The sequence below is a fragment of the Delphinapterus leucas genome, chromosome 1, assembly GCF_059928025.1.
Source record: "Delphinapterus leucas isolate spDelLeu-1000000601 "Yukka" chromosome 1, BTC_Dleu_Yukka2, whole genome shotgun sequence".
NCBI classification, from domain to species: domain Eukaryota; kingdom Metazoa; phylum Chordata; class Mammalia; order Artiodactyla; family Monodontidae; genus Delphinapterus; species Delphinapterus leucas.
Window position 1 is genome coordinate 161982493 of NC_143129.1, and position 12777 is coordinate 161995269.

General features: G+C 48.6%; 1 pseudogene; it reads right to left on the minus strand.

The window, feature by feature from the left end:
• Nucleotides 1-394: 394 nt before the first annotated feature.
• Nucleotides 395-2700, minus strand: LOC111175456 (solute carrier family 28 member 3-like; annotated as a pseudogene).
• Between the last annotated feature and the right edge of the window lie 10077 nt (nucleotides 2701-12777).

Below are 12777 nucleotides of genomic sequence, written 5' to 3' on the forward strand. Positions count from 1 at the left end.
CACACACACACACACACAAACACAAATCAACTATTTACACATAGATTAAAAAAATTACTCTTGTGCATGAACAAAAATGAAAACACAAATAAATTAAGGTATTCCAAAACCTTTTTCACATTCTTTCTTTTGTATGAATCCCCCTTTATTCCAGTCATTAGTGTTTGTGTTTTCTCATAAAACCTAGTCTTTATGCTATGAAGAGCATTGGTGATGAGCACTTCATTAAGAAGCGTCTCAGCATTGTCTCTAGAATTTCCTTCTGAGACAGAAAACATTTCTGGGACTGGAGACTGAAGTGTTCATCCTGTTTTCCTTCTTTCCAATTAAAGCTGATTCCATGACAGAAGTATCAATCTGTGGAAATAGCATTGTTTTTCCTCCCCAAAGCAGAAAATTCAGCACCTGTACTTAGAGTTCTGTTGGAGAAGTGGCTGAACTCAAAATGTATTAGGAACCCAACTGCAGTTTAGTGTTGGTGGATTCAACAAATTGCAGCAGTCCTTCAAATACAGGCTATGGTTTCCTTCTGGGATGACCTCACCAGGACCCTTGGCAACAGTACCGCTCAGTAGACTCTGGCAGCAAGATACTACATTGGTTGTGTTTCTAACTGAGCTGGAGTTGAAGGCGTTCTCCAAAACATGATGGCAGTTGATGTCTACAGAAGTGCTGGTAAGTGCTATGGATGTGAGTCTGCCCGCCTATCACTATGCCTAGGGAACCGAAATTGGCAAAGCCACAGAGAGCATGAGTGGCAATTGTCTCAGCACGAATCTACATATATTGCTGCACACCATCCACAAATTGGGTCCACCCTCTTGCTTTAAATGGATCAATTTTGAGAGTTTCTGATAAGCCACAATTTTATTGAAGAATGTCTTATAACCTATGAGTTTGGCAACCACAAAGCTGTCTTGCCAGTCCACTCCCATCATGAAGGAAAAGGGCATGAAGATGTAGGAGCATATTACTTCGAAACTCAGTTGTGGGTAGTCAAACATGTTTCCAAACCAGGAAAGGGCTGAATTCGCAAAAGACAACAGGGCCAGAAAGGCAATCAAATTCACAGCGATGTTCGCCACCAGGGAAATGCATGAGGATGCTCCCTGAGGGTTATTTTAGGTGTTTCTGTCTCAGGTCAAGAAAGTTTAGAAATAGCCAATGCTGCAGGTGTGGACATAACTGAAGCAGTTAACAGGTGAGAGGATGAAACCCCAAAAGAAATAAATGCACCTAAGACACTTCCAGCAATGGTAGAGAACCCAGTGGTCATGATTGTGTGGAGTTCAGACTTGGTGACATATGGTAAATGTGGTTGGACCAGCAGTGGAGACTCTCTGTCCAACAAATCTATTGCCAGAAGGAACTACAGATTCAACAGGAGATGTTCCCATAGTCACTAGCATTACCCATCCATCCTCTCAAACAAACATGGTTGATGGTCCCAATTTGTAGTGGTCCTTCCAACCAGAGACTGTGGTGCCCTCCTCAGAATGGAGACTTCCTGTTGCATCCTCTCTCCTTCCTTCCTGCTTCGATGTGGACACAGGAATGCTTTTTAATGATCCACTGCATCAATCCGAGGTAGTGCAACATGGACATCACAGTGCTGAAGAAACCCACGATGGGCAGGACCTTAAATGCAAAAAAGTGGTCTTTATATTTCTCACCAAAGACAAATGTGGCGCCAGCATCAGTGTACTCCAGGAATGTCAGAACTTGTTTCCGTAACCAGTCAAAAGCCATAAATCCAGTTTCCGTCTTTAGTATCAAAAGCCCAGGAAGAAACTGTAACCCAATACCCCAGAAGACAGGCCTCCAGTAAACTTTGGTTGGGTGCTTGGAAAATAGAAATGTCAGGATAAGGTACATTAGGAGTCCACCGAAGGACAACAGCTGCTGTTGGCCCAATCTGGTGGTGTCAAAGACCAGCCAGAAAATAACTCCCAGGATCAGGCAGGCCCAAATTACCCACTTTAGCCAGAACCAATGGCTGTCCAGAAGCCTTTGGCCAGGAGACGGGAGCTGAGCGATTTGAGACTCATATCTGGCCATGAAGTGATCCCAGATCACAAAGAAGATGGCAACCACCGTGATCACGAAAAGAGGAAGGGCTCTGCGAAAGTTCAGCACACAGGCCGCAATCACCAGAGCCAGGTAACTTGCTGTTAAAATGCCCCAGATGACGGGCTTCCCTGGTGGCGTAGTGGTTGAGGGTCCCCCTGCCGATGCAGGGGACACGGGTTCATGCCCCGGTCTGGGAAAATCTCACATGCCGAGCCTGCGCGTCCAGAGCCTGTGCTTCACAACGGGAGAGGCCACAACAGTGAGAGGCCCGCATACCGCAAAAAACAAACAAACAAACAAAAATGCCCCAGATGATATACTTAAGGGTTGTTTTGTGTTCCCTACAAAACTCATAAACTGTACCATACTTCCTTTCCAGGCACCTTTTGACGTGTCTCTCGATCGTCCTCATCTTCAGCCTTTCTTGGAGAATCCTGCTCAGTGGTGACTTGCTCTTCCCCCTGTTTGCCCTTTTCTTGTTCTCTTTTGCACAACTCTACTCCTTAGTGAGTTGTCATTTCCTGATGTGTTCTGGTTTTCAAAGCAGTCTTCATCACTCTGAAAGCCGGTGTCGCTGCAGCCCTCGGCTGTGAGGGCTACCATCCTCTGCAGCTCCACAGAATTTTTGCTGCTCGCTGAATTCTCTTCAAATGTCTGGGCTGGAGATCCCCTGTACCTCACTAATCCTTCTCATTATCCTCATTCCTTCTGGCCCATTTTTACTCTGGGAGGAAGACTCCTGTGCGTGGGAACCACAGATGGTCTCTGGTGCCTCTTCCCTGGTGTGTCGGATGGAGGGCCAGACGCCAGGTTCACTCCCCAGCTCACCTAGGAGAATCTGATTTATGACTTTTTGACTTTTTTTTTTTTTTTGCGGTACGCGGGCCTCTCACTGCTGCGGCCTCTCCCGCTGCAGAGCACAGGCTCCGGACGCGCAGGCTCAGTGGCCATGGCTCACGGGCCCAGCCGCTCCGCGGCATGTGGGATCCTCCCGGACCGGGGCACGAACCCGTGTCCCCTGCATCGGCAGGCGGACTCTCAACCACTGCGCCACCAGGGAAGCCCTGACTTTATTTTTTGATGGTGCAAAACTGATAAGCATTCAGTAGAAACCTACTTTGAATTCTGAATTTTAATCTTTCCCCAGGCTGGTGATATGCAGTATAATAGTCAGTCTCTCAATACCCTCGGGATGCTGGGCAGTGGCAAATCCCAGTCAGCTATACAATCGTCAGGGTAAACAACTGATACACTTACAACCATTCTGTACCCACACAACCATTCTGTTTTTCACTTTCAGTACAGTATTCAATAAATCACATGAGGTAGTCAACACTTTATTATGAAACAGGCTTTATGTTAGATGATTTTGCCCAACTGTAGGCTAACGTGAGTGTTTTGAGCATGTTTAATGTAGGTTAGGCTAAGCTATGATGTTCAGTAGGTCAGGTGTATTAAATGCATTTTTTACTCACAATACTGTCAATTTACAATGGGTTTATTGGGATGGAACCCCGTTATAAGTGGAGAAAGGTCTGTAGTGGCTATCTCTAAGGAGATTGAATGGCCCCTGATGGCAGCCTGTGACATGTCTGCCAGCCTCTGTTTCCTACAGGCCACACCCCAAACCCAGTGTTAGTGTTTCCTCCTAATCACAGCATGAACAGGTAACAAGAACAGGAAAGCAATGAGATCTCTGAACACCTGATCAAGGAAAACTTCCTGGAGGAAGAAGAGCCTAGAGAATGAGTAGAAGTTGAGGCAACAAAGGATAGTGATTCCTAGCGCAGACTGGACCCAGGTGTCTCGGATCTTCCACTTACTAGCTGTGCCTCACTTTTTTCAACTGTGAAATGGGGCAGTTAGTGTTTCTCTCATAGCATTTTGTGAGAGTTCAATAAGTTTACACATGTAAAGGGCTTAGAGCTGAGCCTGGCACATAGGAAGGAGTCCATAAATGTCAGCTGTTACTATCTGACTAGGAGAGGATGGGGAGGTCATCAGAGCTAGGAGATGCAGCTGGGCAGTTGTGCTGTATATTAGAAATAATTGCTAAAGGGCCTTGACTCCCAGACCTATGAGTTTAATGGGGATGCTAGTGGTGAGGAGCATGAGATGGGGGTGTTCCAAATCAGACCTCAAATCCACGCTCATATACATGCCCACACCCACCAGGCACCCACAGACACAGGGGCACTAGACCCCATGCCTATGCACTGCGCCCGTGCACAGACACACCCGCACACTCACACACACTCCTGGACACAGACCCACACGCGTGCTTCCTCCTCTTTCCCCAACCCCTCTCAGAAATAAAAGTGCTCCCAGCCCGGGGTGGGGGGTGGTTTGCACACCGCCGCAGACCCCCGACCCTCTCCCAGCCCCAGCGCCGGACAGCTAGAAATGAGTCTGCTCCGCCATCTCCAGGCCTGAAGGCTTCTAGCCACACCTTATCCTTCCCAGCTCCTCTTCCCAAACCCCCAGGCTCAGGGGCGGTCGATCTTCTACTTGCTCCATTCTTTTTTATCTCCAGTAGATTTGAGAAGAGATTCGGCTGGTTGTGGGACTGGCCCGCGGGAGGAGGGAGGTGGCTCAGGGAAAAGGGGAATCATCATACTGAGGTCAGGGCCGGGGGAGGGGCCAGGTCCCCCAAGGACCTGTATGTACCCCCCCCCCCCCCCACCCTCCCACCCCCCCACTCCCCCACCCCCCCCGGGGATGAAAGAGGGCTCGGGCCGTGGGATGGGAGCAGTCTGAGGGGCTCGGTGCTTGGGGGGCCGTGAGCTTGCCCCATAATGGGGCGCAAGGTGGAGCCCTAGTGCTCCGTGCCGGGAAGGAAGGAGAGGGCAGGAAGCCGGCGTTCAGCTGGTGTCCAGCGGTCCCCGGGCGGGGCTCGTCCCCCGAAAGGCACGGACAAAGGGGCGGCCTCCCCGGACCCCTGCGCCGCCTGGAGCCGAGGGCGCAGCACAAAGCTGGGGGCGGGTGGAGCCGAGCCCGCCCCACGCGCCGGCGCTCACGGGACTGTTGATCCGCACGATTGCGAGCGACGTTTCCTGCGCTTAATCCCAACAAGCATGAAAACGGCTCCAGCGGGCCCGCCAGCAGGCCCTTTGTCCCGGCCCCTCGCGGGACAGCTGCAGCCAGGATCCCTCCCCACTTTTGTGTCTCCACCCCCGCGCCCCTCTCCGCCCTCCCCAACTCAGCTGCCCGGATGGCCGCAAGCCTCCCAGGTCTCTCGCCTCGGGCACTTGGGCCGCACAAAGAGGGGCAGTGCCCCTAATCTGGGGGAGGGGGAAGATTAACCCCAGGGTCTGCAGGGAGAGGTGGGACTGTGGAGGGAAGACAGAGAGAGAGGGCTGAGGGGTGCGCCTTCTGCGAATGTGGGCTGTGCGAGTGATGTGGGCCTGCAAGTGAGAGCATAGATGTGGGACTGGAACCGTAGGTCGACACGTGTGAGCGGGTGCAAGTTAGCAGACTGGAGGGGACCCGGGTTGACTACTCAAGCTTCTTGGACTCCTCTGGCCAGCCCCCAACATTCAGTGTTCAGACAGCTCGCAGGGCAAGAAACTCCCTAGACCTTGATGCTCCCTGGGCTCCCTGGGACCTCCTGTCTCTACTCCTCCTGGGATCTCCTCCACTCTGTGCCTTGGCCCCTGCCCATCCTCTGGACTCCAGCAGGGTCTCTGCCTCCAACTGCCCACTGGACAGCTCCCTTCGGATGACCCACAGCACCTCAAACGTCCCATGTCCCAAACTGAGCTCATCTCGTCACCCACAAATCTGCTCACCCCACTCAGTCACCTGGGGTATAAGCCTTGGTCCTCCTAGTCACTCCTCACACCCGTCACCAGGTCCTGTCCCTTCTGCCTCTGAACGCTTCTCTAGCCCATGCCTTCCTGTCCACTCCAGCTTCCCCATCTTGGTTCAGGCCACTGTCATCTCTCACCCAGAAAACTGGAAGGGATCCCAGCCTGGCTCCCTCCCTTCCATTCACCACACTGCTCTGGAGTGGGCTTCCATAAGACTCCTCCAACTTAAGACCTTTCCAAGGCTCTCCAGTTGCTTAGCTTGGTTTACAAGACCTTCTCTGACTGCTTCCTACATCCTCACTGGCCTGATCTTTCCCCAGGGTCTGTTGTTCTCAAGTTACTGTCTAGTCCACAAAGACCTTTCTCAAGAGCCTTCATGGAGATTTTTTTCTCATGAAATCTCTGAGTAGCCTTGTTCCTCACAGAACCATCCTTCAGAAGGTCCAGGGAGCTACAGGGCAGTGGGAAGCCAGATCCTCCAGAGACAGTGTGTGCTGGCTCAGCCTTGCCCACACTATGCCTGCCACACGCAGGACAGCAGGGCTCCTCCCCAGCTGATGTGGTCCTGCCCTTCCTTGGGCTTCCTCAGGCCACCGTGGCTACAGAGGCCACTCCAGGTGCGTGAATCCTCAGGGCTGCTGGACACCCTTGTCTCTGTCCCAGATCTCTCAGGATGGACGACATCCCCAGGGGGCTCAGAACCCCACAGTCTGCAAACATGTCTGTGTCACACTGTTCCTGTCACCATTGTCACCAGACACCTCCTCCCAGGAACCTGCTTCCAGGATGCTCTCAAGCCCCTGTCTTAGTCAGAGAGGAAATTCCTATATTCAACAAATATTTATTACTGTCTACCATGTTCCAGCCCCTCTGGTAGGCAGTGGTGATTCAGATGAATCAGACACAGTCCCAGCCCACTGGAACTTCACAGTCAATTCCTGGAGACCCAGACACGGGTAATAAGAGTACAGTGTGATAAGTGCTAATACAACTCTGTCCATGGTGCTGTGGAAGCACTTTGTAAAACTTGTTCTAATAGGTGGGAAGTAAAAGATTTCCACGTTCAAAGGGAATGATCAGGAAAGCGTTCACAGGGAATTAGCTGGCAGTCTAGTGGTTAGGTCTCTGCGCTTTCACTGTTGAAGGCACAGGTTCAATCCCTGTTCGGGGAACTAAGATACTAAGATCTGGCAAGCCACTCGGGGGAGGCCAAAAGAAAATAAAGGAAAAGAAAAAAAAAAGGAAAGCGTTCACAGAGGAGCTGATGTGGAGGATGTGACCTGGAGGATGAGTAAAAGTAGGTAACCAACCTCCTAGGAAAAGTGAAGAGGACTTACCCTGGAGACCCAGGAACCAGGAGCCTCCGAGAGTTCAGAAGCAGGGCACTGTCCAAGAGGCAGAGGAGTCTCTAAGCTGGCAACTGCAATGAGGAGCGAGGCTTTACCTGTACAACTGTTATGAATGCTTGCTCTCATGAGGTTGGCCTGAGACATCACATCACTTCCTGGGATGCTGGGCAGTATAATAAACTCAGTAAAGTATCCCACTTGTCTGTGAGCCACACAAGCCTCTGTCTTCAGGTACATTCAGAACCTTCAGAGTTTGGGAGTGTATGTGGTAGTAACGGGTACAGACCGGGAACCCCAGAAGCCAGTCCTCTGAAGAAAGGGCTTCTGCACCAGGCCACTGGGCTTCATTATGGGAACCAACAATACTCCCGCAAAAGACCCTCCCTGCTTAATATCAACTAAACTTGGTTCTGCAGGAACCCAACAACATAAGCTCAGTCCAGAACATGCAGGTGTACACAGATGTATATGTCTGTGTCCAAACCCCTGTGAAGAAGTTCAAAGCTTCTTTTATCTGGTGGGTCTGGTGGGTTTCAATGCCATACTCCCCCTCCCCCTCCCCCAATTTTATTCCTACTTGCATCCTGCGTTATTCCTGTCCCTGTGGCCAGCTCATCCTCTCCCCATTCTCAATACCATCTTTCCCAACTCACTTCTCTATTTCAGCCCAAAGCATCGTCCTAACAACAACAGCAATAAGAGAAAGAAGAAGGAGGAGGAGGAGAAGGCAGAGGGGAGCAGGAGAGGAGTATTTTCTTAGAGTGCTAACTCTGTGTCAGGACAGGCACTGTTCTTGGTGCTTTACCTGTGCTAACTCATCTAATCCCTAGGAGAAAGGTACTATTATCCTCTGCATTTTGCGGATGAAGAAATTGAGGGCCGGGGTGTTGAGCAACTTGCTTAAATTCACATAGCTGGTAGGAGGCAGAGCCAGGATTCAAACCCAGGCAATCTGGCTGCAGAATCAGTGCTCTCACCACCTCAACTCCACGTTGCCCCACAACCGCTCCCTACTTGCCTTTATAACCATCTTCATATTCTCCTACCCTATCGCCATCCCAATCTCATTCCCTTCAGCATCCTGTCCTACACATATTATCCCATCCCACTTACTCCATGCCCAGTTTCATACCCATTCCTCACCCCCCCACCCAACCTTTGACTCTTCCCCATTCCTATTCCCTTCCTCTTCCTTGTACCCCTTAGAAAACTGGCTTTGGAGTCTGTTTTCAAGTTCACTAGGCTTTGAACAAGAGATACATTCACTTAAATTTTTGGAGCCTCAGTTTTTTCATCGGTTTGAAAGGGGTAAGAAAGCAAGTGCCATCTACTACACAGGATTGCTGTGCATATTAAATAATGCTCTTGAAATTGCTTTGTAAATTGCAAAATATTTTACAGCCCAATGTGTTGTTGTTGTTTTGTTAATTTGCCTTGATATTATTTTTTACCCCGTCTAGAAGCAAATGTTTTAATTTCAGTAATTGACCATTTGTTTTCTAAACAGTGAAATCGTTATGCTGTTTTGAAACTAATTTTAATGGAGGCTACTGAAATGGTAATCTTTATTGTTTGTGATTATTAATAATTTAAGAAAAAGAAAAGTAAATGTTGCTTGTATTAACAAGGTTGGGATTACTTTCCACGGGAGGTCCTAAAAATGGAATGGTTGTGAATGAGGGTGCTCTAGGACAGGATGGGAAAGAGCTGAGATGGGAATGGGGAATGGGAAAGAGGATGGAGAACTGGAAAAGAACAAGGTAGAGATAAAGAGCAGGGAAGGGATACAGGTGAGAAAAGAATGACCAAGCTGTATCAAGCCTTCCTATGTGCCATTTCACCCTATTTTATTATCCTATTTTATAGGTGAATAAACCAAAGTTTCTTTAGGTAGGTTCCATTTCTGGCAGGACAGACACAGTACTCTCTATTCTCACATTTCCCCTCAAATGCCTACTAGAAAGAAACAAGGTTTCAGACTCCTTGCCTGAGAAACAGGCTCATCTGTACCCAGAAAGGATTCTCTAAGATAGGGAGTATCCCCATGACCCACCTGGGACTAAGTTCAATGGAACTGAGCAAGAGATGGGAAGTTGCCATTGGGATGGAAAGGGGAGGGAGACATGGTAGCAGGCGTCTGCTTCATGCTACAGCTTTACAGTTAATGCTCCAGATGCCTGTTTCCTCCTTCTTTGGGAAAATGGAGGGAAGGGAAGGTGCTATCTCTTCCACTTCCTGTGCCTAGAGTACCTGAAATCCTCATACACCTTCCCAGGACTCACAAAACCCCTCACCCCTGAATTCCTTCCTACCCCCAAAACTCACCCAGATAGGAGCAGAATCTTCTAGGTTGATTTCCTGACCTCTCCTCCCCTAACTTGTCTCAGGTACAATCACCACCTTGATCTCCGTAATGAAACTCCTTTTATATGAGACACTCAGATACTCCCCTAATTATTACTGAGATCTTTTAGTTTGTGTGTGTGCATTTGTGCATGCACATGTGCATTTTGGGAATGGGGAGTCTGAATGGCTACATCACGCCTAATGAACTTCACCCGGAGAAGGTTAATTACCCTCAGGAGTCCGTTACTAAATTAGCAGCCTATGGCTCTGCTCCCCATTGTGATAATATCCCATTATATGTGATCAGAGTTTTATAGTTGATAGAACCTTTCCCTCTATTTCCCCATTCCTTTCTCATGACTACACTGGGAGGTAAGCAATGGTGTGCCTTTTTATAGAAGAGGAAACAGGCAGTCACAGATGCTAAGTGTCTTGCACAAAGTTGAACAGCTTGCAATGGAGCAAGGACCCTACTCCTTCAACTAAACACTCAACTGCCCAGGTCTCACCCAGGTCTGCCTTGAATCCCACGGCAACAATGTGGCAGGACTTAAAAGGAAAGTGTTGCTCAGGTGTGCAGGGAGAGTTACTGGCTCAGTGGGAGTGCCTTGGCATTTGGATAATTCTTTGAGTGGGACTGTCCTAGGCAGGGTCCCAGTTTAGCACCCCTGTCCCCTAGACATGAGAGATACCAATAGGACTGCCTACACACTTGAGACGAACAAAACATCTCCCTCATATTTTTAAAGCCCCCTATAGGGGTGGTATCCCTCCCACTTCTCTCTCCTCACCACTTAGAACCACAGGGCTACGGTCTCATCTTTGGACACTGGACCCCTTTCTATTGTCCACCCCCACCACCCTTCTTTTCTCCCAGGGCAGTTCACCTCCCTCTTGAACTCTATCAGCTAGAAAACGTCAAGAGTTACTGAGGCTTGAGCCCCATGGCTCTGAGGCTTAAGGTGGCTGTTCCTTTAAGGAGGCTGGTTCCCAGGACTAACGGGGGTAAGGGGGTGGGGGTGGGGGTGGGAGGGACAGTGACGGGCGGGGCGGGGCGGTTGATAGAGAGAGAAGGGAAAGGACCCCACCCCCGCCCCCTGCAGGCCTCACCTAATCGCCACGCTCTGCTTTATTGCCCGCCTATCGCTGCGTGCTTTTAAATAAAATATGCAAAGATTTCCCTCTCAAATTATCTCCCCAGGCAAACTAGCTCAACTCCAGCTTGTTAATGGAAAAAATGCAAATAAGGCTTCCCACCTCTCTCCCTCAGCCCCAAGGCCCTGGACAGCTAATGCGATTCCTTCTTTTTGGGAATTTCTGTTTCCATTGAAACCAATTTTTAGGGGGATGGGGGACTTTTCCCAGGTGCCATCCAAAGGGAGAGCCTTAAAAGGGAGGGAACAGGGGCTTCCCTGGCGGCGCAGTGGTTGAGAGTCCGCCTGCCGATGCAGGGGACACGGGTTCGTGCCCCGGTCCGGGAAGATCCCATATGCCGCGAAGCGGCTGGGCCCCTGAGGCATGGCCGCTGAGCCTGTGCGTCCGGAGCCTGTGCTCCGCAACGGGAGAGGCCACAACAGTGAGAGGCCCGCGTACCGCAAAAAAAAAAAAAAAAAAAGGGAGGGAACAGCTCAGGTAGAAGTTTGAGGGAATCACTGTGTTAGGGGTTTGCGTCTTTCTGAGCCTCATTTTCCTCATCTGAGATCTCAATTAGTCCTTCCCTGGGCGGCAGTGAGGCTGAACCGAGGGAAAGGCACGGGGCTGGCGCAGAGCAGGTGCACCTTTCCAGTTTAAACCTGCTGTGGTAGGAGGATACAGAGATGGAGAAAACAGACATGGCTTCTGCCCTCATGAAGCTCACAGCCTAGCAGGAAAAAGCCCCCAGACCATTTAAAAGTTGAAAAGCAATTAGAAGACACCTAAATCAAGCAATCAAAATCAATGTCATCATAGTGAAATAAAATGGACATCCACCCCCTAACATGGACACAATCTCCTAGGCAGCACAACTGCCAAAGATGCAGAATCTGAGGAATGAAGAACCAGAAGAGAAAGCACAGGACAGACCTAAATTCAAGGTCAGGCTCAGCTGGCAGGGGCTCTTTAGAATATCAATGTCATGAAAGAAGAATGATCTGTTGCAGATTAAATGGGCTAAAGAGACAAGACAACTAAACCTGCAATGCATGATTCTGGATCAGATTGAAAAAAGGACAATGTCTGTGAAGCACAGCATTGGGACGTTTGGCAAAATGTGAATATGGATTGCATTATACATATTTTTTTAACATGAATTAACCATTTATTTATTTATTTATTTAAAATTTTGGCAACGCGTGAGGCATGCAAGATCCCAATTCCCCATCAGGGATCAAACCCATGCCTCCTGCAGTGGAAGAGCAGAGTCTTAACCACTGGACCACCAGGGAAGTCCCTGTATTATACATATTTTATTGTATCTACTTAAATTTCCTGAATATGGTCATCATATTATGGTTACATAGAAGAGTCTCCTTGTTTGGGGGAAATCTATATGGAAATGTATAGGGGTAAAATCTCATATTTGCAACTTAATCTCAGATGGTTCAGCGAACAAATGTAGCAAAATATTAACAATGGGTGAATTAGGTGAGAAATTTAGGTTTGTTCATTGAATTATTCTTGCAACTTTTCTGTAGGTTTGAAATTTTTCAAAATAAAACGTTGAAAAAAGAAAAAAATATAATTGGCTTTTTAAAAGCATGATAATGATATTGTAACTATGATTTTTTTAAAGTCCTTATCTTTTCGAGACACTGGCTAAATAAAACATTTTCAGATGAAATTAAATGATCTGTATTATTTGCTTAACAATAATATAGGAGGAGGGAGGTTGTTGGGAGTTCAGGTGAAACCTGATTGGTGTGAGCTAATAATTGAAGTTGTGTGGTGAAAACGTTCTCTTTGTTTTCTTATATTTGAATTTTCTATAATTAAAAGTATTGTTGTTTTTAAGAAAAGCAATTACAAGAAATGTGGTGAGTGTTAGAAGGGAAGTATGGGTCTAGCAGGGGAACACAGTCCAGTCTGAGGGGTTTGGAGCAGGCTTTCTAGAAGAGAGGGGCGTTTAAGCAGAGACTCAGAGTGAGCAGGGCCAAAGCGGGGTTGAGTAGGGGTGAGGTAAGGAAGAGCTCTCTAGGCCAATGGTCCAAAAGGCGCAAGAGTGA